General features: G+C 38.2%; 1 protein-coding gene across 1 annotated transcript in view; it reads right to left on the bottom strand.

Moving 5' to 3' along the window:
• The window catches only part of LOC120532051 (protein FAM214A), a 95462-nt gene that overhangs the window by 34423 nt on the left and 34545 nt on the right, over positions 1-26494 (bottom strand). Inside the window, exon 2 of the mRNA XM_039757962.1 lies at positions 8282-8459. The gene's annotated coding sequence lies outside the window, so the exon portion shown is untranslated. The remainder of the gene's footprint in view (positions 1-8281; positions 8460-26494) is intronic.

Below are 26494 nucleotides of genomic sequence, written 5' to 3'. Positions count from 1 at the left end.
GGTCATGAGATACTAAAGTGGTACAAAAGGAGTATAGCACAAAGAGGTGAAGGCAAATTTGATGGAAGCCCAAGGTAAGGGTGCACACCATCTAAAGGATTCAACTCCAGAAATGTCAAGCTGTTTTCCTGAATCTTAAAGAGCTAAAGGATAATCCTGCAGTACTTGGCAAAATGATAAGCCTCTGAAGGTTGCCACCAAACTGAAGCTATGAAGAGAGAAGTAATATTAGTAAGAGATTCAGTTTTTATGTAATTGACACACAACAGTGGCAAGAATCTCATATGGGGTTTTACCTTTTTGGCAAGAAAGAAGATCTCTCTCAATGATTCAATAAGTTCTTCATAATAGCTGGAGTGGATCAGGACATCAGTGTCCATTTTGGAACAGAGACATTCAGTAGGTAAAGGATGACTGTGGCTCTGCAAGATGAATTTAAAAAACTAGATAATAAGATGGATAGGAATGATATGGTTTTCTTCTCTGAAGTGCTGCTTGTGATACATGCAAGTGAATGTAAGGAGGTGTACAGGGTGGTCCAGATCTAATTATGCAGATCCAGATCGTCTGGATGACTTTGATTTATGCGGGGACGATTCCAGTTCGGCGCAAAGACGATTCTTCATGTCGTATGTTCACACACTTCTCAATGGCACGGGATTTTTTGGGTGATTTTCTATGTAATAAATTTAAGTTATAGGGTAATGAAGATTGCATAATTAGATCTGGACCACTCTATAGATCAGATGGCTCAATAAGTGGCTTTAATCTTGGTATAGGATACAAAGATATAGGTTTAAAGGACCAGAACTATTGGAATGGGTTGCAATTGAACTGGATGACACAGCTGTCCTGGGAATCTGCAAGTGTGAAGTAAGTCAGTCGAAGTCTCTTTAATCTAGGATATGATGGAATGGGAAGTAATAGGTACTTTGGTGAATACCACTGAAAGGAATAAGAAAAATACATCTTCATCGATGATCTTGCTTATTCTTTTTTTAAACAGCATCAACCATAGGGTTTAAAAGTGTTGTGAATTTTAGTTTTTTTTTCTTGACTTCATACATTTTTCTTTGGCACATTACATTTTTTGAGTCTACAAAACTGATTTTAGTTTCACTTTCATTTTGTGATTCTGTTTATTTTTGAAACTTATATTTGATTATTTTTATTTTATCATGCCACCATCTTGTTTTGCATTGTGAGCTGCCAATTTGTGGTTCTGATCTTAAGAATTTGTTGTCCATTATTAGGTCTGCAGTCCTCAGAAATTGCAGCACATGAAATCATGAGCCCAACCTTATTTAAGCTTGTAATGTACTACAGTCTTTGTACTAATTTGTTGGTAATACAAAACTTTTAGTGAGTGTCTCTTTAATTAGAACGTTTGGCACATCTTTTGGCTAGGTTCTTCAGAATTTCTTGATTTACATATTAGGTTAACCAATAGTCTGTCTTAGTTGTGGCCCCTGCTTTGGTTTTGCATTTCATCTACCTGTCCTTTTTATAAGCTCTTGATGCATGCTAATTGTATCATCACATATAAAAAAGTGAAAAATGTTTTGGTTTATTTCTCAGGTGTCTGTTTTGTAGACAACATCTTACCTTTTACTACATATCAGTGAAATGCTTTTTGAAAATAAAACCATTCTTTGATGCACTGATGGATAAGTTCTTTAGGTCTTGAGAGAGACAGCCGGCAGCACAACCCAGCCGGGACACCCAAAGGATGGAATGATGGGGAAAGGCAGATAATTTTGGACACTGCCTCCCCGAAAACACTAGATGGCAACTGCCCTGGAGTGTAGCGGTGCCCCAGATTCCCACAGGGCAACCTGGGACTTGGAGTTCAGTTTCTCAGCCCTGTTGGGTACTGTGGGTGCCGCCAGGAGGAGGTGCCATGCCTCATACTTAGGTTATTCCTAAACCTCAACACTGAAAAGTACTTTATCTATAGTCTCCTCAGTACAGCTAGATGGGGCCTAAACAATGATTCAAGCCCAAGGTCCCCTATACACCCTATGTCCCCACTTGGTTTTCATGATTATATATGTCAGAATATTTATTTTCATAAATCTATTTTCTGAATTTTTATGTATTTTCAGGTGTGCAGGTGGCAAAATTCTATGTATAAATTTTCCGTGAGTGAGACAGGTTTAAGGATCAATATGGTTGATAGAAAAATGGCAAAGCCCTGTGTAACCAGGGTAGATTTTGCGGAATGTATTTTGTTAATAAAGTTAATGTCATAATTAAAATAAGTGCGGCTGCGAATTGTAACCCAAAACAGAATAGTGGCATAAAGCCTAGCTTAACACCTGTTAGTGCTCCCTCATTGGTCCATCCTCCGGCTGTGTCAGGTAGATACAGGGACAGAATTGGAGGTAAAAGGGAGGACTGGAGGAACACGGAAGTAAAAGAGTAGAGAGAATGTGGAGAAGAGTTGAACACTTTTAAGAGAGAAAGGATAACATTAGCGGAACGCTGAAGTGAGACACAGCTATAAGAAGACAGCTTTACAAAACGCTAAACTAGTAGAAGAGAAGTGGCAGCATAATGCTGACGAAGACAATAAATCTATAATATACTGTACTGAGACAGAAAAGAAAAAGAAAAAAAAAAAAAAAAAAAAACAGCAAAACAGTGGTGCACAGAGAAGGGGATGGAGAACCAAAGTTGTTAAACGATTTAGTGGGACGAAAGTGAACGCCATTCCCAAACAGGCACTATCAGATAGAAGGCGTCCAGCATGGGTGAATACAGCATGCAGGAAATAAACGAGGAGAAAGTCCGTAGGACACAGGTGCAACCTGCTGGTGAGTTTTTCCCTGATACCAGACAAGGGTCTATGCGTGTTTTTTTTTATCATTTGTTTGATTTGTGTGGCTTGAGGTAAAGCTAAAGTGAAGGGGCCAGTGCTGCTTTGTTTGCTGGCCACTACGCACCTCAGCTACGTTTGGGGGTCCCCAACAGAGTGACTAATTGCTCTAAAAGGGTATAGGTACTAACAATGAGCTCACCAGTAGTGTTGAAAGGACAACAAATAGTTTTGTAAATAGTTTATCATTCTTGTGTTTTTTTTCGTGCTGTGCATAGTTATAATATGCAAATTTTATGTTGTCTGTTTCTTGGTTTCAAGTAAAGAGAAAGTTTTCCTTTCTTTAAACTGAGTGAAAGGTGTCATCTGTTATGAGCCAAATGAGCTAAATGGTTGAAAGTAAATTTAACTATTGGGTGGCGACACCAAACTTAAGAACTCAGGGCTTTGTACGTACTGCTTGAGAATGAAAGGCCTTGCAAGGGGGTTACACCTGTATGGAAATATTTTGAATACAACACTGAAAGCAAAACTGTAAATGTATTGTCTTGGAGCAGGATATAATGTATGCTGTGCAGATTAAAATAAAGAACCCAACAAACCTTAAAATCACCTACAATGTCCAGAGAATTATTATTAATATTTTTTACAAAGCATATACTAAAGTTTATAATTTTTTTCATTGTCTTTTCTATCAACATTTTCTTTTTCTTCTGGGCTTTCTCCATTTTGAGGTTCAGGCTTGCACAATGGTGATGTCATTGGCAAGATCGCACAAAGTTCACCCGGTGCAATCTCACATTATCCGAGATTATATTCATGTTGTAGGAAGATGAGGAGAGATTTAACTTAATTATCTGTTTTGCCTTTGACAGTGCTGGTAATTAATTAAATAATTCAGTAAGGCGCCTACTTTATTTATCTTACCTTTCTCTGTTGCAGGAGGCAAGTCTCCGGCCATTACACTTGCATCAAGGTAACTGAAGCCCATTCATTTTAAGAAATAATAATATAATTTTTTGATAAACACAAGGTTTACTACAAGGTGGTACATACCTGAAAGGCAGGTATAACAGCCCACTTATCTACTGTCATAACCTTACTAACCTGATCATCAGCCTACACATATCTGTTATGCTACTCTACTCTCTAAACCTTGCAGGCTGTTGCTGCCATAGACACATATTACCAAAAGGCACTACACCTCCCTGCCATTATAACCTAGACTGCTGGAATACCAGCATTTGCTATATATATTAGACTACTCATATAATATAACACTGTCTAATTATGCTGTTACACTCTTTAGGTAAGTTGCACTGCGGTTTTTTTTACCTGCAGATCTGTTTGCTTTTCATTGCCTGTTTCAAGAAAAAAACAAAAAGGATTTCAGTTGTACTTTAGCCAAAATCAAGAGCTCCACAGGATAGGGAAGACATGGTGCAACTCATCAGAAGACAGTGAAAATCATGTTAAGTATTCTTGTGCATAACGTCTGCCACTAAAAACTGTTTTGAAAGACATTACTTAAAGGTGCTATAAGGAGCTTTCAACTCCCAAGGAAGAAAATGTCTCATCAGCTTTTTTAGTTTCTGAGAGAATTTTCAGAGATCATATTAGAGACTGTGCTCAGGAGTGACAGTAGGGCAGAGTGCCCCAGGAAATCCCCAGAGTTCACTCAGAATTTCCCAGAAAATCTCATGAGTGTGTCCAAGAATGTGAGCATGGCTAAATTTTTTTAAGAAGGAATTCGAACCTCTTGTAATTACATTAAAGTCACTACCAGTTACAAATTTGTGGCTTTTTACAGGTGAGTTATTCTATCCATTACAATTATCATTCAGGTCTTTGTTTTTGCTTGAGTCCATTTCGCACCTTCTTGCGTAAATCTTGCGTAAGCCAGTTTCCACGTTCAAATCGCGATGTATAACCACCTAAACTTGTCGTAAAGCGACACAGATTTCCACGGTAGCGCATACCCTGGAGTACGCAAGTTCTCCGCCCGGCTTTGCAGACTGGCAGCACCCAGCATCAAAGCAGTACTACTGTTCCAGTGTGGTTACCCTTTCTTTTTTAGATCCACATCCCTGACGCTGCTTTATAAATACACTGAAATTAACCGCATATTGTTTATTAGTTTAATGCATGATTGTAATTAACGTGGAACAATATAATGGTCCACGGAACAGCCAAGCTATTTCAAATACCATAGCTGCTTTAGCGTTGTTACTCTCACAGCACCTTCTTTTTCTTCTTTCAGCTGCTCCCGTTAGGGGTTGCCACAGCTGATCATCTTTTTCCATATTACTCTCACTGCACCACTCGGAGCAGCTGATCCAGAAAGAGAATTATCGGTATACAGTAGGGCTACAACTAATGATTATTTTGGTAGTCAACTAATCATTCAATTTTTTTTTTTTAATTAGTCACAATTATTTCATGCCTGACTATTTTGATGCCTGCGACCTGTGGTTGCACATCCTTTTCTGGGCTCCAGTGCATGTCTTACCTCATCTGCTCATGTCTGTCCACCTGTGAATTTCACCCTGATGTCTCTGCATTAACACGATTAAAATTAATAATAATCAAATTAAAATAACAACCAGTGAAACATATGTTTTAATATTAGTGTGACAATCACAATAAAAAAGAAATACATTAAATACAAACTAAAGTGCACATATTCTTTAAACACAAAAAGTGCATTTAATTTAACCAAAAATGGCCACTGGTGTGTCTTAAAGTCCAAAACTTTAAATAAAGCTTCAATACAAACAAAATAAAACAATAATGTACAGTTTATAAAAGATTCAGTTCATATATTCCTGATTGCAGTGCAGGAACGAGAGCATTTCGACGTGCTCTGGTGTGAGACTGGCTCTCTTCTTTGAGACATGTCCCAGCTGCTGAGAAGAGATGCTCAGAGGGAACAGAGGTAGCAGGAATACATAAGAATGATTTTGCAGACAGGGAAAGATGTTTTAATCATCACACTCTGAAAGAAATGTGTTGTAGTTTATCACATCATGTACTATATTATGCCAAAATAAAAAAATAACTGACTAAAATATGTAACAAGGTAATTACTGCCAGCACACCTGTGCCGAGTATATTCAGAAAAGAAAAGTACATATGTTGAACGCCGCAACCAGCTAGAGTCGGTTTCCAGTGCAATTTGGAAGCACAACCGAAGCTGAGTATATGCGGCGACATATATTCGGGGACGTAAATTCATTGAACTCCGCAACCAGCTAAAGTTGTTTCTCAGTGCAATTTGCCAGCACGCCGGAGCTGATCAGTCAGTGCCGTATATTCGTTGAGCAGCCATCTCATGACCACTGCCAGCCCGGGCAGAAGTGCAGCAATGTTGCCTCTGGGATTCAGCCGCTGCACTAGACGAGACTCCAATCATCAGCGTTTACCCCTGTGTGTTTGCATGCAGCCAGTTCAAGCACAGTTAGCTCAGTGATATACTGAATTACATCAATGACCCCAGTTGCACATTGAATATATAGTAATAGATTGTTGCAGTAGTTTTTACAGTTCATTTGCTGTGTGTAAAATGATCAGTGTTGCAGTAATTCTGATCTGAGCTCTTTGGATGAAAAAAAAAAATGTGTGCATTAAAATTTCACATTTTCTTTATGAATTGTGATGTTTACTTAAAAAGTGCAGCTAAAAAGTATTTGGCGTCCAGGGTGCATTAGCCCCCAAGTATGTGTCGGTTTAAGGGTTAACTATCATTGTTAAAACCTTGATATACACATTATAGTACAAACATCAATGTTAACACTAACTTTACTCGCTAAAACTTACCTATCGAGAGGCGGCAGCATCACAGCTCCAGAATGCTTGCATTGGTAGGACTGTGTGCGTCTTGACAAACAATAACAAACGATACTGCCCCCAGCTGTTAATGTAGTGCACTGCAGTTACAAAAATCAATGTGGTTCTTTGTGACTGGAGCCTCTATTGAAGGTTCTGTTTATGACAATAAAAAATCTGGGTCGACGATTTTTTGCAGTCGACATCATCAATTACGTTGACTAATCGTTACAGCCCAAGTATACAGCATCAAGCACATGCTGCCTCAGCCATGCTGCCTATTTGAACTGTTCTCACATAGCAAACGCTTCAAAACCTTTCCTGTACTGACCTCGCGGTTTAAAAACAGTTTCATCCCAAGAACTATAAACGCACTCAATCAGTCCATCAAGTGCTCCTTGTAGAACTGTTTGTACTTACTAGTACAATCACCTCACTGGAAACTTGCACTACAGTTATTAATATTGCACAACCTGAGACACTTTATAAAGCGCGTATTTACATATGATGACAATATCACTTTTAAGATGAAATGCAGCAAAATATTATATTATACAGATAAAACTTTAACTTCATTTAAATAATCTATATTGATAATAATTAAACATGTGAGGACACAGTGTCGCTGCGCTAGGAAGGATCTGGCACTCCATTCACAGATTGTTCTTGCCTCGCGCTGTATACTTGCTGGGACTGGCGTGACACTGGAAGGATAGAATAATTAAACATGTACTACGAAGATATTTCAATGTTCCTTAAAAGTTTTGAAGAATCAGCATTATAAGCTTACAGATGGCTTAACGTCTATTACACAGCTGATTGTGTGGCGATTGGGTATTTGGAGAAAGAAAAGTAAGGACAGGAATTGGGGGTTAGTACGTTTTACTTGTGAAATAATATCTAAAGTAAAACTACATTAATGAAATATAAAAGTAAACTGAACTTGCAAGTAGGATCAGAAATAACAAGAATGAAAACTAGTATAAAAAGGCAAAACTAGAATAACCTTACTATAAAGAAGTTCAAGATATTCCGATATCTACAAAGCATATCAATGAAGCACTAAATAATTTTGAGATTACAAAGATTGACATAGAGCTATATTAAATATCTGAACTCGATCTGTTCTTAACTCAATTTTTCTTTTTGTAAAAACTTAATTGCTTTGTATGGATTCCAATAAAATTAAAAAAAAAAATCTGAACTCAAAAAAATCAAGATTTATTTGAGAAAGCTAGTGATTACATATAAACCTTGAATGCATATTTTAAAAATTAATTGCATTTTAAGGAATTCTTAAATACTAGGAGTTTAGAAGCACCATCCAATTATATAAAAAAGGTTATAATGCTGGTGGCTAGTAGCTAAAATCTCATTTAGCTTAACATTTAGCCTAAGTAAATTAATAAATTAATAAAAACAAACTTGAGCAATGCAGATAAATTACAGGTGTATTACTAATCAGTCAAGATTGAACTGACCTCAAAATTTGGTGGTGACCATGTACCACACATTCCCTATCTAAACAAAAAGTAATATCATGTAACCCACAGCAAGTCACTTATCCTTACTACTAATCAAAATGTACTGCAAATTATTAATTTTCACTTGCAAATGGTTTAATGAAGATTTACCTACCCGTCAACACTGTGGACATAACACTGTGGCACTAGGTCCTGAAGAGAGCATACACCAATGGCAAAAGGAATATAGAGAATGTTCCTCAATATCTAGAGTGCAGCATTGTTCCCTTCGTTTAAGTTGACTTTGAAAGGGTGTCATAGTCTTCATAATGTAAGCATTGCAGAGACAGTTTCTGTAATCAAAATGAAGATACTACATTTCAGCTCTGACGATAACCCTAATTCTCCAACGCTTTGTGAATCACAAAGACAGGAAAGTTGCACACCAACATATTTCTGTACAATTATGTTTTTGTCTTGTTTTGATTTACAAGGTATTATTTATTTTCACAAAATAAGTTAGAAATAGAAAAAGAACATTTTGTGTTTCACTTTTATTAGTTAGAATTAAGTTACTGGCTTAGCTAGCAATCAGTTCATTTTCAAGTTCAAATTTATTGTAAACTACATATAGCATTTAGTATAGGGTTCCCCAGCTCCTGTCCTAGAGGGCACCAGTGGCTGCAGATTTTCATTCTAACCCATTTCTTAATTAGCGACCTGTTTTTCCTGCTAATTAACATCTTTTGAATTCATTTTAATTGAATTGTTTTTAAGATTTGTTCCCCTTAATACTTATTTTCTTTCCTTAAATAGCACCAAAACAGAAATGAAATGTGAAGTGAGTGAGCCAAAAGAAGACCACCAAAGTCAGGGCCTCAAATTCCAACCAATTTCACTCAAACCAGTTGCTTAATTAGGTGCCGAGCCTCATTGTTAATTAAACCCGTCCTTTAATTCAGTGGCTTGTTGCTGCTCTCATTGTACAATAGCACGCATGCATTTCCAAAATTGTAGATTTTCTCTTTTCTAAGAGCACTTTTAAAATGTTTTGGGGACCTGAGCAGATCAACATTCCCGAGACCTTCATCTTTCTTTATTTTCAGGGTTAGAATATAAGCCTGCAGCCACTGGCGTCCTCAGATTTAGTACATAAAATACCTACAAGCTTGTCTCCCACACACCAGAGGCAATACCAGTATCAGTCAATTAATAAAACACCAAACGATAAATGCAACACAAAACGATATATGAAAGAAACACTCATACAGTAGTAGTCAGTATGAGCAGCTGTTGAGTAGTCTTATCTACAGATAAAAACTGTCCTTGTTGAAGGTTAATTATAGTTTATCAGAATGAAGAAGGGAAAAGGGACTGTGATGGATGTCTGAGATCTTTAATAATATGGTTTGCTGCCATATGGTGACAGGCATTTTACATGTTCTGGACAGAAGGGAGTTGTGTACCAGTAATATTTTGTGGTCACAACCCTCTGCAGTGATGTGCAGTCCTTAGCTGAAAAAGTGTTCCAGTACGTAATGCAGCCAGTAAAGAATAGATTTCACTTTACCCCAATAGAGGTTGGTGAGTATAGATGAAGAAATGGAAGCTTCAGAGACATTGGAGAAAATAAAGGAATTAAAGTATTATTCCCCAATCAATGATCAGGTGAAAGTGAGATTGACCAATAAATTGGTGCACCAGCAGCAGCAGTTTGGTATATTGCATCCATGACCATAACTGGGAAAATCTGAAAGAAAAAGACTGTGATGATGCACATAGTTATTAAGAATTTATTAACAATATTTAAATTATTTGTTTCCAAGATATTGAGGAGCACATGAAGTGGCCAACATCTACTCAATGACATCTTGTCTGTGATGTAGATCAGGTCATTTAGAGTGGAGTCATCAGAAAAATTCAGAAGTTTTACAGACAGGTCACTGGAGGTGGAGTCATTGGGGGACAGGAAAAAATGAGTGGATGCAGAACACACTACTGCAGTAATCGTTTTTTCAAGATTATGACACTGACTAAAGTCTCCTATGCTATAGTATCTGGCATCTGTTGCTCAGAATGTTAGACATCAAGAGATGCACAGTATTCTCTAAACTAACGAGTGAGAATGTTTTATAACTGTATAACTGCCTTAAATGCATATATAAAAATCACAAACAGGATCTTGGTTTAAGTGCCTGGAAAGTCTAGATGCTAAAAGAAGAAAAAAGTAGAATTTGATCAGCTGATCAAGCAGAATGGGATTGAGTTTCAGTACTTACACTTGGATTCAGTAATACTTGCTGAGATAGCTGAGCTATAGTCTGTGCTACTATTGCTCCTACTACTACTATTTTTCAGTTCCAACTGTGTATGTATGTTTTAGGCACCACTAACTGCTACATTTAAATAACATTTGGCTTCTGTGTACTCTGATTAACTTCCACTTTCATAAGTTTAACTAATTGATTGAATGTAGCTTTGTTCTGATAAAACAGGACACAGAGCTTTATTCCTAAATTTGATCGTTATTTTTGTTCGAATTAAGTTGTCATGGATGAAGGTGATGGATAGAGTTACTGTACTTGTAACCTTATTTATTCCAACAGACTTTCGAATGCAGTTGTCATGGATGAATGTGATGGATAGTGTTACTGTACCTGTAACCTCATTTATTCCAATAGACCTTCTTTAAAGACAATGCAAAAAGTTGAGCTCTAACTACAGTATACAGTGATCCTTCGCTATATGGCGCTTCGACATTCGCGGCTTCACTCCATCGCGGATTTTAAATGTAAGCATATCTAAATATATATCACGGATTTTTCGCTGGTTCGCGGATTTCTGCAGACAATGGGTCTTTTAATTTAAAGTACATGCTTCCTCAGTTTGTTTGCCCAGTTGATTTCATACAAGGGACGCTATTGGCGGATGGCTTAGAAGCTACCCAATCAGAGCATGTATTACATATTAACTAAAACTCCGCATCTCAACAGACCACTCAAAAACTTTTTTTTTCCCCCCAAGCTTTGCTGATATTTTTCATTCCACAGCAAACAAGAAAAAAACTCCACTTGCTGCAAAGCGGTATTTAACTATTGAACTAAAAACTACAGAGAGAAATCAATGAAATAAAATGGAAAGTATCTATAAAGTACAACTCATCAGGCGTTTTGGTATTTGGGATAACTTTTTGGGATTAAGAAATCAGTCTAATAAGTAACACAATAAAACCTGTGTGTTTTCTATTAATGGACAGGGTACTTTAATTCATAACTTACACAATTAAGATGCAAGGAAGAATGCTGCACTTGGAGTATTTTTTTTTTCTGAATACGACACAGTGACACGCTACATCTTACTTTAAAGTTCTCTTGTACTCACATACATAAGTACAAATTTAACTGGAGTAGACAGGAGTTGAGATACTGGGAACCTAGTTGTTTTAAGCTTTGTTTTTAGAAAAGATGACTTAATAACCTTAACCTTCCAAACAACATTATTCATCAAAAATAAACTTAATGATGTATTAAACAAGATTACAATTAATAAGGCACATGGACCAGGTGGCTACCCTGTGGAATTCCATAAAACTTTTAAGGCCATAGTTCCACAAGTTGTACCAAATGAAGATATACAGTATATATAAGTATATATATATATATTTATTTATTTATTAATAAAAGGCAAACAAGCAAAAGAATAAGAAATCAGGAAGGGGGCAAATAGTTTTTCACACCACTGTATGTATGTGTGTGTATATATATATATATATATATATATATATATATATATACACACACACACACATACATATACTTGTGTGTATGTTTTTATGTGTCTATATGTGTGTGTATAGGTTTGGTCACTGACTGCAAGGGAAAAATAATAAATTATAGTCTATAAGTTATTAAACAGTAAAACATTAACGTTTTAAGAAGTACAGGTACATTGAAATTACATTTTCTATGTGAACGTTCAAATTTGTGCCTATGGTAATGTGTCTTACCGGCATTTAAAGAAAATTAGTTTTGTGTCCTCTGCAGTGTTAAGAGAGAAAGGCTTTGGTTTGGGATAAAAGGAAAAACGGTGTAAAGAAAGGAAAGTTGCCTTTTTCTTTTATATAGTATAGAGAGATGTGTTCGCTGACGTTATGATCGCCTTTTGGGGACAGTCGCGGTGGGTCTTGTGTAGACTGGTGAGACGTCCCCGCCATTAATCGGCTGTGATGGCACTGTCAGTCCTCCACTCCTGTGCGTGTCTTCATAATCCAAGCTGAGGACCTCATAATCGTATACTTGCAAAAGAAAGTGTGAATCGCCTTAATATTATTTTGCCGTGGTGTAGAAAAGGGGTCCCGTGTTTGCACTTGTCTTGGCTATAGCGCAGGGGGAAGATGAAAAAAATTAAAAGTGCTCACTTTGACTTAAGGCAGAAGCGCAGTCAGCGTCTCAAAGGCCAGCACAGCTATGCACGCGCGCTGGCTGCTCGACTTTTGCTGGGCAGGAGACCCCAGTTTTTGCAGACACATTCATGATATCAAAAGTCTCAGCTCTTTGGAGGTCATTCATATATATATATATATATATATATAGCAAAATACCCGCGCCTCGCAGCGAGAAGTAGTGTGTTAAAGAAGTAATGAAAAAGAAAAGGAAACATTTTAATAATAACGTAACATGATTGACATTGTCATGAGTGTTGCTGTCATATATATGCCTGCCTAAATAAGTCACCCTCGCTTTGCTCTTACTTTTTTACCGTTCATTTAATCATGGCTAGTGGCGGAAAAATTATAAAATGGAAGGAGGATGGCTTTACCAAAACAATTATTGATGGTGAATCGATTATTCATAAAGCTTGAATTGGTGATCTGTTTTTCTGTGTTAGCCTCATATTTTTTCATACTTCTTCTCAAACTAAGGTGGTGCGAGGGTAAAATGAATCGGGATGCACTGATCAATGAAATCGGTGTACCAGGAAATCATGCATTGACAAAAGCTCCCTTTGCTTGTAATGCAAAGTGTGATTAAATGCATTATTTTTTAACGCGTCATGGAGCACATGCATTGAAGCTTCTCAGCTGTGCTTGTGCTAAGAAAAGGAAAGATTTTAAAAATAACGTAACACGATTGTCAATGTGACCTTTTGTAAGTAGTGCCTGGAGGATTCAGTGTGGAGAAACTCTAGAGACAGTGTGTGTATTAACTTGTGGATTTTTCTGTGAGTATTTGGTGGCAGTCTGACGAAGTTGCTTCGGAAGACGGCGTTAGCCGCGGAGCTCAGCTCAAAGCGAAATGAGATGAATGGGAGGGGAGATGATGACGTGACTACCCCACCCGCTTTAACTGTCAATCCCCCACAAACACAGTCTCTCGGAATTTGCATAGCACATCCCTTCAGCTACAATTTTAACTTAGTTACAAAGTGATCAAAACTCTCGTTTATAACCTGCGTCCTCTCATTAAACTTGTATCCCGCATTACCTGTGGGCATGTGAAACGCCAGCGGTAGCCTGTCTATGAACTTAATTTAAAGTTTAGGTTTACACTTTGCTTTCTTTCCGAGGTAGCAGCATTCATGAATATGGTAGTATATGTCACTCGCTCGCTTCTTATTGTTTCGTTGCCTTCTCAATTATATAATGCATGTTTTCTACGCACTGCGTTGACAGTCAGTTCACGTGATTACGTGGGAGGCGTGATGATGTCACACGAAACTCCGCCCTCCCACGTCTTTCCAGCTCAACTCTATTACAGTTAATGGAGAAAAATACCTTCAGGTTATGACCATTAGGCGTAGAATTTTGAAATGAAACCTGCCCAACTTTTGTAAGTAAGCTGTAAGGAATGAGCCTGCCAAATTTCAGCATTTTACCTACACGGGAAGTTGGAGAACTAGTGATGAGTGAGTGAGTGAGTGAGTGAGGGCTTTGCCTTTTATTAGTATACTAGCAAAATACCCGCGCATCGCAGCGGAGAAGTAGTGTGTTAAAGAAGCAATGAAAAAGAAAAGGAAACATTTTGAAAATAACGTAACATGATTGTCAATGTTATTGTTTTGTCACTGTTGTGAGTGATGAGTGTTAGATTTTAAATATCCCAAAAGAGTTTGCTCTCCATAAAAATATATCCTGTCAAAATTATACAAATTCAAATATGAACATGCTGAATAACAAAACCTAGAAATATAAATAAAATGTGTTCCTTTCAGCAATAACAAATCAAATCATTCAGTTGTCTTTGCTCATATGTCATTTTAGAGCTGGACGCCTGGCATCTTTTTTTGGCCACAGGTTCGTTTCTGTTTGGTGTGAGGTTCTGTGTTGTGGAGATTCTCAGGATGGATTGCAGGTGCTCATCAGTGAGGCGACTCCTGTGTGCTGTTTTATTAGTCTTTATCACTGAGAAGAGCTTCTCACACAGATATGTGCTACCAAACATGCACAAGGTTCGAGCCGCATGTAGACGGACTTTTTTTGTTCTTCAAAGTCACCAAAGCGCCGTGCAAACTCAGTGCGCTCAGTTTATCAGCAAAGTGCGTATTTGGGAACACCGTAGTGACGACTTGGTTTAACATTACTTGGTAATAGGGAAAGTGGGGCAAGTGGTTGTGTCTCCCATAAAAGCAGCCTCAATTGAAATCACTTTGTGATTGTGCACGGGTAAAACGTCCGCTGAAGTGTCAGATTGTTATTTAATTCTTCTGCTTTCTGTATCTTCTGCATTGCATTCAGGTCTTTCAGGTTACCCTGATGTTTTGTTTTATAGTGCCGTCTTAGATTAAATTCTGTAATTACAGCCACATTAGCTCCACAAATGAGACACACGGGTTCAGTAAACATATACTCAGCCTCCCATCGGTTTTTAAAGGCTCTATTTTCAGAATCAACTTTTCTCTTCAGCATCGTGTGAGCTAGCTTCGCAATAACTTGCAGCATCTTAAGGTAGACTTGATTAACGCGGTAACTGTTCGGCAAGGCAGCTGAAGCGCTGCATTATGGGATCTGTAGTTTATTGTGTTACCAGCGTTTCATATACCCAGGCTTTAATAACAATAATACAGTATATAAAATGATCTCAAGGGCGGATATAATTACAAGCCGGGCGGATGTGGCCCTGCCCTTGAGTTTGACACATATGGACTAAATAGAACTTGAAAAGATATATTTTTTCAAATGTGATCGCGCAATTCAGATAGAGTTGACGCGCACTACAGCCTGCATGCCTCAATAAGTCACCCTCCCTTGCCCTTGCTTTTTTACCGTTCATCTAATGAATACACTGAGTATGGCTTTACCAAAACAATCATTGATGGCGAAGAAAGTATCCATTATTCGAGTATGTAGATCGGTTATATATATATATATATATATATATATATATATATATATATATATATATATATATATATATATATATATATATATATATATATATATATATATATATATATATATATACCGTATCGCAGCGAGAAGTAGTGTGTTAAAAAGCTAGAAAAAGAAAAGGGAAAAAATTTTTTTTAAAAATAACGTAACATGACTGTCAATATACAGTATTTGTTTTGTGAGTGTTACTGAGTGTTGCTGTCATCAAGGATTTGATTATCATTATTTCTTTCAATCAGGGTCGTATTTGTAGGATGTGTTGTGTTCAAGTTATATTCCGTGTTTGTCGATCGTTGTAAAGATAACAGGTTTCATTCATCGATTCGTTTCTTACTGCATCAATAAACAGCTCGTCTTCTTCTTTATCTGAGACCTGACACACTGCATGCACGGGTTTTTTTTACACTGTCTTCCTTTAGCGGGACATTGACTTTTTCCAATGTGTGCTTTGTTTCCGCAGTAGTTGGATTTATGAATATGCTTGTATGTATGAGACGCTTCATATTTTTTGCTGCCTTTTCAATTGTGTAATTGGTTTTGTTCAGCGCTCTTTGGAACTGTTGCCTTTTATCGGTGCACTGCGTCAGTTCACGTGAGCCACTCGGTGTACATGCATCGAAGGTTCCCAGCTGTGCTGGTGCCATCTCGTGCTATGTCCATGGCTGTATTTAATGTTACCTTAGTCCTGGCACTTAAAACTTTCTCGCAGTTTCGCTGGAGTTTGTGTCAAACACCACCCTGACCATCTCATCTTCCTCTCCATAAGCACAGTCCTTCACCCGTGAATATTTACCCGTGGCAGTTTGCTATTGGATTGCCGCTGACGGACGGCCTTATATGGGCAGGCACTAAATTACAAACGCCAGCGGCAGCCTGTCTATGAACTTAATTTAAAGTGTAGGTTTACATCGTGCTTTGTTTCCGAAGTAGCAGAACTCATGAATATGGTTGTATATGTCACTCGCCGCTTCTTATTGTTTCGCTGCCTTCTCAATTATATAATGCATGTTTTCTTCAGCGCTTTTGAGGTCTTCCTGGTTTTCTATGTACTGCGTGATTACGTGGGAGGCATGATGATGTCACACGACCCCACGGCGTTGAAGCTCATCTCCATTACAGTAAATGGAGAAAAACTGCTTCCAGTTATGACCATTACGCGTAGAATTTCGATATAAAACCTGCCCAACTTTTGTAAGGAAGCTGTAAGGAATGAACCTGCCAAATTTCAGCCTTCCACCCACACGGGAAGTTGGAGAATTAGTGATGAGTCAGTGAGTGAGTGAGTCAGTGAGGGCTTTGCCTTTTATTAGTATAGATTATATATATATATATATATATATATTATATATATATATATATATATATATATATATATATAGTGTAATCCAACCTTGAACGCGGGGGTTGCGTTCCAGAACTCCCAGTGATAGGTGAAAATCCGCGAAGTAGAAACCATATGTTTGTATGGTTATTTTTATATATTTTAAGCCCTTATAAACTCTCCCACACTGTTAACATTATTAGAGCCCTCTAGACATGAAATAACACCCTTTAGTCAAAAGTTTAAACTGTGCTCCATGACAAGACAGAGATGACAGTTCTTTCTTACAATTAAAAGAATGCAAAAATATCTTCTATTCAAAGGAGTGCCGTCAGGAGCACAGAATGTCAGAAAGAGCGCTCGCTAAGAAAAGCAAACAATCAAAAAATCAATACATGCTTTTAAGTATGCAGAATCACCGCGATAAAGCGGCATTTTGTAGAGAAGCGTTCATATCCTCTAGGCAAACAGCCTCTGTGCAAAAAACAGCCTCTCTCCTCACACCCCCTCAGTCAGGCAGAGAGAGTGAGAGAGATAGAGTGTAGCAAACAATCAAGCACCGCACAGGAAGCATATATTATATCATTGAGGAGTTTAAGTTAATATGTAATACATGCTCTGATTGGGTAGCTTCTAAGCCATCCGCCAATAGCATCCCTTGAATGAAATCAACTGGGCAAACAAACTGAGGAAGCATGTACAATAAATTAAAAGACCCATTGTCCGCAGAAAGCCACGAACCAGCGAAAAATGTATGATATATTTTAAGATATGCTTATATTTAAAATCCGTGAAAGTCGACGCGCAATATAGTGAGGGATTACTGTATATATCTATACTAATAAAAGGCAAAGTCCTCACTGACTGACACACTGACTCATCACTAATTCTCCAACTTCCCGTGTAGGTACAAGGCTGAAATTTGGCAGGCTCATTCCTTACAGCTTCCTTACAAAAGTTGGGCAGGTTTCATTTTGAAATTCTACGTGTAATGGTCATAAATGGAAGCTATTTTTCTGCATATACTGTAATGGAGTTGAGCTTGAAAGCCATGGGGGGCGGAGTTTCGTGTGACATCATCACGCCTTCCACGTAATCACGCAGTGCGTAGAAAACCAGGAAGGGTTCCAAAAACCGCTGAAGAAAACATACATTATATAATTAAGAAGGCAGCGAAACAATTAGAAGCGAGCGAATGACATATAAAACCAGATTCAACGGCTCACGTGAACTGACGCAGTCAGAGACAAAAAGCAACAGTTCCAAAGAGTGCTGAACAAAAACCGAATTACACTGCTACGCTCAAATAGACAAACCACATGCCATGGCACAATAGTAGAGGCTTCGCCTCTAGTGCCGACGTCCGAGGTTCGATTCCTGAGAGGGGATGCACAGAGTATGTACGTGTGCTTCCCGATTCATTTTAGCCTCGCATCCCCTTGGTTTGAGACGTATGAAAAAATATGCGGTTAACGCAGAAAGACAGATCACCAATTGAAGCTTTATGAATAATGGATACTTTATTCTCGATCAATGATTGTTTTGGTAAAGCCATACTCAGTATATTCATTAGATGAACGGTAAAAAAGTAAGAGTGAGGGGAGGGTAACTTATTGAGGCACGCAGGCAAAACCACAATAGCACGCGGGCTCGTTGTACTGTAGTGTGCATCAACTCGATCTGAATTGCGCAATCACATTTGAAAAATATATCTTTTCAAGTTCTATTTAGTCCATATTTGTCAAACTCAAGGCCCGCAGGCCACATCCGCCCGCGTGTAATTATATCCGCCCCGAGATCATTTTATATATTATTGTTATTAATGGCCCGGGGATATGAAGCGCTGGTAACACAATAAACTACAGATCCCATAATGCAGCGCTTCAGCTGCCTTGCCAACACTTACGCGTTAATCAAGTCTAGCTTATGATGCTGCAAGTTATTGCGAAGCTAGCCAGCACGATGCCGAAGAGAAAAGGTGATTCTGAACATAGAGCCTTTAAAAACCGATGGGAGGCTGAGTATATGTTTACTGACATTGTGTGTCTCATTTGTGGAGCTAATGTGGCTGTAATTACAGAATTTAATCTAAGCGGCACTATGAGACAAAACATCAAGATAACCTGAAAGACCTGAATGCAATGCACAAGATACAGAAAGCAGAAGAGTTAAAGAAGAATCTGACACTTCAGCAGACGTTTTTACCGTGCAAAATCACAAAGTGATTTCAAGTGAAGCTACTTTTATGGGAGACACAAATGCACCAGTGCAACTTGCCCCACTTTCCCTGTTGCCAAGTAATGTTGAACCAAGTCGGCACTACGGTGTTCCCAAATCGCACTTTGTTCATAAACTGAGCGCACTGCGCACTGAGTTCACACTGCGCTTTGGTGACTTTGAAGAACAAAAAGAATTTTGAGTTGTTTCGCAACCCATTTGCCGTCGATGTGGAAACTGCACCTGTGCAGATTCAGATGGAGGTGATTGAGCTGCAGTGTAATGGCACACTGAAGGCAAAGTACGATACTGCACGGCCCGCACAGTTTATTCACTCCATTCCCGCAGAAATGCTCCAGCTCGTCTACATGCGGCTCGAACCTTGTGCATGTTTGGTAGCACATATCTGTGTGAGAAGCTCTTCTCAGTCATGAAGACTAACAAAACAGCACACAGGAGTCGCCTCACTGATGAGCACCTGCAGTCCATCCTGAGAATCTCCGCAACACAGAACCTCACACCAAACATAAACGAACTTGTTGCCAAAAAACGATGCCAGGCGTCCGCTCTGATAAAATGACATATGAGCAAAGACAACTGAATGATTTGATTTGTTATTGCTGAAAAGAACAAATTTTATTTATATTTCCAGGTTTTGTTATGCACCATGTTCATATTTGAATTTGTATAATTTTGACAGGATATATTTTTATGGAGAGCAAAATCTTTTGGGATATTTAAAATTTAAGTTTATTTTTTATATAAAATTACATAAGAGTAAATAAATTTGAATGTTTGTTCTTTTAACATTTACTTTATTTCTAACTTGTATAATTTAGACAGGATATATTTTTATGGAGAGCAAAATATTATAAGTTATTTAAGGTTTAAGTTGATTTATTCCGGAATAATATTCTGTCGACTAAATAAAAATTCCTTCTATTTAAAATTTAAATAGAACTTAAACAGATACGATAGTTCATAATATCCAGACAGACTTGCACGGGAGTCATCTGTTTTAACAAACAGCATATTGCACTGATATGAAATAGCCTTCCCATTTAATTATTTAGGAATGGATAAATAAATAAAGATTTATTTGTATTTTATTTAAGAATTTTTTGAAGTAAAAAGAGAAGCTTGGGAAGGATATTCATCTTAACAATGTTAATTCTTCCAGATAAAGTGAGATGAAGAGTTGACCACCTATGCAAGTCTTACTTAATTTTTTCCATACAGGCGGCATTTTGTTCATAAAGAGCATTATGCTTACTTGTGATATTTACCCCTAGGCATTTAAACTGATCTGCAATGATAAAAGGCAAGGTGTTTAATCTAATATTATATGCTTGAGAATTCACTGAGAAGAGCACACTTTTATTCAAATTGATTCAGAGACCAGAAATCCTTTGAAATTCTATTAGTGCTATTAGGACTGCAGGCACATTATTTTCTGGATCCGATATATACAGTACCATATCATCTGCATATAGAGAAACATTCTGTTCCAGTCATTCTCTGATAATCCCCTCTATATCATAAGCATTTTAACAGTGAACTGCCAGTGGCTCAATGGCGACTGCAGAAAGCAGGGACATCCCTGTCTGGTACCACATTCTAGTTTAAAGTAGTCTGAATTAATGTTGTTAATACAAACTGGAGCTTCTGGATTGGTATATAGTAGTTTGATCCATACACAAATGTTCGGGCCAAATCCAAAACTCTCCAATGTAGTGAAAATGTAGTTCCATTCAACCATATGAAATGCTTTTTCTGCATCCAACAATATCATCTCTGGGATTTTTGACTTAGTGGGTAAATATATTACATTAAGTAGGCATTGAAGATTGGATTGCAAGTGTCTGCCTTTAATAAATCCAGTTTGGTCTTGTGATATTACTGAAGGCAGCACTTTCTCCATCCTTCTAGCTAGGACTTTGGAGAGTATCTTAACATCATTATTCAGAAGTGAAATTGCTCTGAACGATGCACATTGTAATAAGTCCTTATTTTGTTTAGTAAAGAGAGTAATTAATGCTTGGCAAAAAGTTTGTGGTAAAAACTTATTGTCTCTAGCTTCTGTAAATGTTGCTAATAAAAGGGGAGCTAGCTGACTTGAGAATTTCTTATAAAATTCAGTAGGAGAGCCATCAGGGCCTGCTGCTTTCCCACTCTGCAGTGAGTTTATAGCATCTATTAATTCTGATAGTGCCAGAGGTTTATCCAGTTCCTTTGCACTAAGAGTAACTATTTGTGGTATCTGCAATACATCCATAAATACATTAGATTGGGTCCTGTCTTCTTTAAACTTAGTAGAATATAAGTATTTATAGTACTCTCTAAATGTGCACATTATATTTTTATGGCCAATGATTTGTCTCCGTTTGTGTTGGTGACTGCATTGTACACTTCTTGCTTGTGGATTTGTTCAGCTGAGATCTTATTAGCTTTCTCTCTTTAGTTTCTTTAGTTGTTAAGAGGATGAGTTCTAAATGCAAAGCCTGCCTTTTCCTATGAAGTGCCTCACTTGGACACCTGGCATGTTCTTGATCTATTCTAGTAATTTTACTGATTAGCTCTGATACCTTCTTGGTTTCAATTTATTTCTGTGGTAAAGACATGAAAGAATCTGTCCTCTTAAGAAGGCCTTCATGGCCTTCCAAGAATACTCCTGCAGAAACCTCTGAGGATGTATTTGTCTCTAAAAAAATATCGATTTGTTAGGATATAAATTGTGTACAGTTCTCGTCTGCTAATAAAAGTCGATTAAGATGCCATCTCAAAGTAAAAGTGAACTTTATTGTCATCTCAACCATATACAAGTATACAGATAGACGAAATTGCGAAGCTCAGGGTCCACAGTGTAACAACATGATGTGCAAATAGTAAATTAAAAATAGAATAAACATTTTAAAATTTAAAATTAAAACACAAACAAGACAAGACATTGTGCAAAGATAGGACAAAGAAGTAACAGCAATATTGATGTGTAAGATATGTAATATAATAAATAAATGAATAATAAATAATAGATATAGATAATACAGAAATTATCAGTGTATGATAATAGTTGTTTAAGACGTGTGTAAACAATGACAGGTCAGAATGTTCTGCAAGATAAGTATGTGGGGCATAGTGATTTTAGCTCCAAAATCGAAGGGGCATGATCGGAAATAACAATAGCTTTACAAGATTTAATCGTAGGCAAGAAATTGTTATCTACAAAGAAATAATCAATTCTTGAGTAGCAATGATACACTGGTGAGTAGAAGGAATATACTCTTGAGTTTGGGTTTATAAATCTCCAGGGGGCTGATAAGTTGTGGTCAGTTACAAACTGTGTAATTGGCTTTGCAGTGTTAGGCCTTCTGCCACAGGGGTGATGAGATCTACCTAGGTCTGGATTTAAAACACAATTAAAGCCCCTAGCATTTATAATTTTATGAGTGCTCACAATGGGAATGGTTGAAAATACATTTTGCATGAATTCCCTATCATCGATATTGGGTGCATACATATTTATCAAAATCACTTTACAGTTAAATAAATTGCCCATGATAATCACATATCTCCCTTCAGGATCAGATACTATATCTGATACTACAGATGACACTGTTCTATGTATAAGAAATCCCACACCTTTAGTTTTCTTTGTAAAGCTGGAATGGAACATTTGGCCCGTCCACTCTTTGAGCAGCCGAAACATCCTTGCTTAATAAGTGTCTCTCCTGCAAAAATACTATTTTAGCATTTAGACCTGTTAGGTGAGAGACTACTTTCTCTCTCTTTAATTCGTTATTCAGGCCTTTAACATTCCACTTCACAAAGTTAACCGTTCGGTCTTGGAGACTTTGCTTCTGAACTTTTGTTGTCATTTTGTAGTCTTAACTGAAAATAAGACAGCTTGGATCTTAATTTCCAATTTTCCCAGGAATTATTGCCATGAAGCCTATTGTTATCCATCCATCATCCAACCCGCTATATCCTAAATACAGGGTCACGGGGGTCTGCTGGAGCCAATACCAGCCAACACAGGGCACAAGGCAGGAAACAAACCCCGGGAAGGGCGCCAGCCCACCGCAGGCCTATTGTTATGTTGGCACTTATAAGGATTAAAAGGATATATTAGAGATAGCTTGCTCTCTTTCTCTCCCCCCAACCCCACCCCATGAGGCTGGACCACAATTCACAAAGTCCCAGTCCTCCGACATACCTAGAGACAAAGCATGTCCAAAACAAAACAAGCCCCCCAGCATACTATAATACTATAAGCATAAAATATAATATTCAACAATCTTGAGATAGTAAGATAGTAAACCCAGGGAATTGTGTTGTTTTCCCTGCAGGTTGGAAGGCCTACTTGCAGGGCTGGATGCAGATTAACGTCATACCCAGGACTGAGCAATTTCAGGTCAAGGGCATTAGGCAAGGGACAATGAAGTAGAGTCACTTTTGGTGTTTACTTGATTCGAACTGGCAACCTTCCGATTGCCAGTGCAATCCCTAACCTTAGAGCCACCACTCCGCCGGATACCTTCGATTTTAGTATTATTCTTTCTGCATCCATCTTCCAGTGCAGCAAGTCTGTCTCAGAGTTTTTTTGCATTCGGAATCTGCAGCCGTTGCCTTTCCGCCAGCGGTAGATGCCAGATATTCGGTTGTTTCAATTTGAGTCATGAATGTTTGCTTAACGTCTTCCAACTGAGCGTCAAGTGCTCTTAAGTTTATTCTCAAACAGACACATTTTCCTGAATTTGTTCCTATATTATCCTATTTGTTCCAATATTATTTTCTAGCATACCGTTAAAGGCTGCCTCAAAACAAATATTTACACATTTCTCCAGGTCTTTCTTTCTTTATATCTTTCTTGAGCTCCTCTATGCCTCAAGCAGTGGCCGTGGCCATTGCAGCGATCATTACCTTCAGTTCAGACAGATTGTTTCGCCCTTTGCGCGCTGCGGGTGAAGTGGCAAGCCCTGTTACAGCTGATGCAACCGGCTCACGAGGAGTAGATGAAAAACAGCAAGGCCATTTCCAGATTCAATGGGTCTTCTGGAATCGAGCTATCGTGACCTGAATCACTTGCACATTCACTCCCACTTTCCCTCTCGACTGGAAATGATGCAGCGGCCTGGGGTCGCAGGAAATCCGTGCTTTTGTCTGTCTGTTCCAGGTCAGTCTCTGTAAGGCCGTACCTTGAGTTTGGACTTGAATTTGATGCCTGTCTAGGCTTGGTTGTAGCTTTGGATTTCTTTTCCATTTCTTTCTGACCCCCTTTCTTACCATTCATTTAAATACAGTATGCTTGCATATAATGTAAGTGAACCTCCTCGGGTTGGGTAAATACACTATACCTCGGGATGATAAAAAATTGGAGAAAAATTAGCACCGCTGCTAACGGAGTTCTGCTTCAGACGTCCATCTACCATAACAGATGAGACGTCAGCCAGTTCTGATAGGGATACTCGCACCATAAAAATCTGCTTCCTGTGTCTACACCAATTTTGAAAACACTTCTCTTAGTTTGATGCCCAACCTCTCAGGTGGCGCCTAATCAAATGCTTTGTGAAAGTCATGATAAATAACATCATATGCTCCACTTTGATCATAGAAGTTTGGATCTGCACAGTGACGCTTTTTATATAAAATGGTATAATCTTTGCGATTTTCCAGTCCTTCAGAATTTCCCCAGCGTGCAGTGCCTTCCTAAAAATGTGTCAAGGGTTTATATATGCACTTGCATATTCCTTAAGAACTCGAGGATAAATATTATCTGGTCCTGCGGATTTGTTTCATTTCAGCCTTTTTGATCTAATTAGTATTTCTGCCTCTACTTCACTCTTTCCAAATCACTCAGTAACTCCTTAGTAGTCCCTTTTAATGCTGGGGGGTAATCTACTTCCTCACAGGTGAGGATCTCAGAAAAATGTAAGTTTTGAGGACTGATATTTCACAGTCTGTACTTTTTTTTATTCCTCTTTATTATCCCTGATAAAATTTACCTCCTCTTTGTTCTTTTACAACTAAAATTCTGAAAAAATATCTCTTTGGGTTATATTTCACCTTATCTGATATATTCTTCTCTAACTGTCTTTTAGCTTCCCTAATATCCTTCCTAATATTTGCCCTCATGTTTTCATACACCCTATGATTCGCTATTTTTTCCTTTTTAGCTTATCAAATCTTTATTTGATTGACCACTGCACTTTTTTTTCCACAATTAAAAGATTATCCCAGTCCATGGGCGGCGCAGTGGTAGCGCTGCTGCCTCGCAGTAAGGAGACCTGGGTTCGCTTCCCGGGTCCTCCCTGCATGGAGTTTGCATGTTCTCCTCCGGGTGCTCTGGTTTCCTCCCACAGTCCAAAGACATGCAGGTTAGGTGCACTGGTGATCCTAAATTGTCCCTAGTGTTTGCTTGGTGTGTGGGTGCGTGTGTGTGAGTGTCCTGCGGTTGGCTGGCACCCTGCCCGGGATTTGTTCCTGCCTTGCACCCTGTGCTGACTGCAGCAAATATAGCGGGTTGGAAAATGACTGACTGACTCCCAGTCCATCCTCCTTGGACTTGGCCGCACCAAATTTGCCCTACCAAAGTCTTTGAATCCACACTGTTCCAAAACACTGACAACTGTATTATATTATGGTTCAATCACCTCTACACCTCAATTCTATTCCGATTTTTACAAAACACTAAATCTAGAGAGGTTTTCCTCCACATTGGTGTTTTAACATACTGTGTTAAAAAACAGTCACAGAATACTTCTAAAAAAATCCCCATCTTTGTAATTTAGCTAGGTTTCTGTTATCGCTATAATATCATAATTATGCTCAGCTACATCTAACTCCAACTTTTTTTTGACACTTTGAGCATTACGGAAAGATATTTTTAATGTGTTACTCATTTTACGTTTGCACTTAACCTTTGGGTTAGAATTTGCATTACTATGCATTTTTAAACTATTGTTTGTCTCCTTCATTTACAGTTCTAAACCTGACTTGTCCTAAACTCCCTGTTTCCCCACACCCTAGTTTAAACAATCTTCAACTAACCTACTCATACGCCATCCCAAAACATTGGTTTCCCCTTGGGTTCAGATGTAACCTGTCAAGGTGGGAAAAGGTCCCATCATTTCCAAAAGCAGTTTCAATACCCCACAAATCCATGCCCTTCTACCCTACCCAAAGATTTAAGCCATGCGATAAGCCTTCTAATCTATTCAATTTATCTGGACTGGCGAAAGGCACAGGCAGAACTTCGGAAAAGACTTCCTTGTCAGTTCAGCTCCTCAGCCTGGCACCTAACTCTTTAAATTTGGATTACAGAATTATGTATGTAATTTGTTCCAACATGGACAATGACAACTGGAACCACCCTTGTTCTGGACAAGAGACAAGAGTCAGCCCTTCCAGAGACGTCTTCAATCTGCACACACAGAAGGAGACACACCATATGGGACTCTGTCTCT

This window comes from Polypterus senegalus, chromosome 7 (genome assembly GCF_016835505.1).
Source record: "Polypterus senegalus isolate Bchr_013 chromosome 7, ASM1683550v1, whole genome shotgun sequence".
Lineage (NCBI taxonomy): Eukaryota > Metazoa > Chordata > Cladistia > Polypteriformes > Polypteridae > Polypterus > Polypterus senegalus.
The sequence above is the reverse complement of the archived record's forward strand: the minus strand, read 5'-3'. Positions and strand labels throughout refer to the sequence as shown.